The sequence below is a fragment of the Oncorhynchus keta genome, unplaced genomic scaffold, assembly GCF_023373465.1.
Source record: "Oncorhynchus keta strain PuntledgeMale-10-30-2019 unplaced genomic scaffold, Oket_V2 Un_contig_12886_pilon_pilon, whole genome shotgun sequence".
Lineage (NCBI taxonomy): Eukaryota > Metazoa > Chordata > Actinopteri > Salmoniformes > Salmonidae > Oncorhynchus > Oncorhynchus keta.
In genome coordinates, this window is record NW_026278034.1 from 101,114 (window position 1) to 102,584 (window position 1,471).

Genomic DNA, 1,471 nt, shown 5'->3' on the forward strand with positions numbered 1-1,471 from the left:
TCCCCGGTGTCTTCTGTTCTTTACCATGCTCCTTAGTGTGTGGCCAGCAGAGGGAGCCCTTTACCATGCTCCTTAGTGTGGCCAGCAGAGGGAGCCCTTTACCATGCTCCTTAGTGTGTGGCCAGCAGAGGGAGCCCTTTACCATGCTCCTTAGTGTGTGGCCAGCAGAGGGAGCCCTTTACCATGCTCCTTAGTGTGGCCAGCAGAGGGAGCCCTTTACCACGCTCCTTAGTGTGTGTGGCCAGCAGAGGGAGCCCTTTGCCACGCTCCTTAGTGTGTGTGGCCAGCAGAGGGAGCCCTTTACCACGCTCCTTAGTGTGTGTGGCCAGCAGAGGGAGCCCTTTACCATGCTTCTTAGTGTGTATGGCCAGCAGAGGGAGCCCTTTACCATGCTTCTTAGTGTGTATGGCCAGCAGAGGGAGCCCTTTACCACGCTCCTTAGTGTGTGTGGCCAGCAGAGGGAGCCCTTTACCACGCTCCTTAGTGTGTGTGGCCAGCAGAGGGAGCCCTTTACCACGCTTCTTAGTGTGTGTGGCCAGCAGAGGGAGCCCTTTACCACACTCCTTAGTGTGTGGCCAGCAGAGGGAGCCCTTTACCACGCTTCTTAGTGTGTGGCCAGCAGAGGGAGCCCTTTACCACACTTCTTAGTGTGTGGCCAGCAGAGGGAGCCCTTTACCACACTTCTTAGTGTGTGGCCAGCAGAGGGAGCCCTTTACCACACTTCTTAGTGTGTGGCCAGCAGAGGAGCCCTTTACCATGCTTCTTAGTGTGTGTGGCCAGCAGAGGGAGCCCTTTACCACGCTCCTTAGTGTGTGGCCAGCAGAGGGAGCCCTTTATACCATGCTCCTTAGTGTGTGTGGCCAGCAGAGGGAGCCCTTTACCATGCTCCTTAGTGTGTGGCCAGCAGAGGGAGCCCTTTACCATGCTCCTTAGTGTGTGGCCAGCAGAGGGAGCCCTTACCACGCTCCTTAGTGTGTATGGCCAGCAGAGGGAGCCCTTTACCACGCTCCTTAGTGTGTGGCCAGCAGAGGGAGCCCTTTACCACGCTCCTTAGTGTGTGTGGCCAGCAGAGGGAGCCCTTTACCACGCTCCTTAGTGTGTGTGGCCAGCAGAGGGAGCCCTTTACCACACTCCTAGTCAGTGTGTGGCCAGCAGAGGGAGCCCTTTACCACGCTCCTTAGTGTGTGGCCAGCAGAGGGAGCCCTTTACCACACTTCTTAGTGTGTGGCCAGCAGAGGGAGCCCTTTACCATGCTTCTTAGTGTGGCCAGCAGAGGGAGCCCTTTACCACGCTCCTTAGTGTGTGGCCAGCAGAGGGAGCCCTTTACCATGCTCCTTAGTGTGTGTGGCCAGCAGAGGGAGCCCTTTACCATGCTCCTTAGTGTGTGTGGCCAGCAGAGGGAGCCCTTTACCATGCTCCTTAGTGTGTGTGGCCAGCAGAGGGAGCCCTTTACCATGCTCCTTAGTGTGTG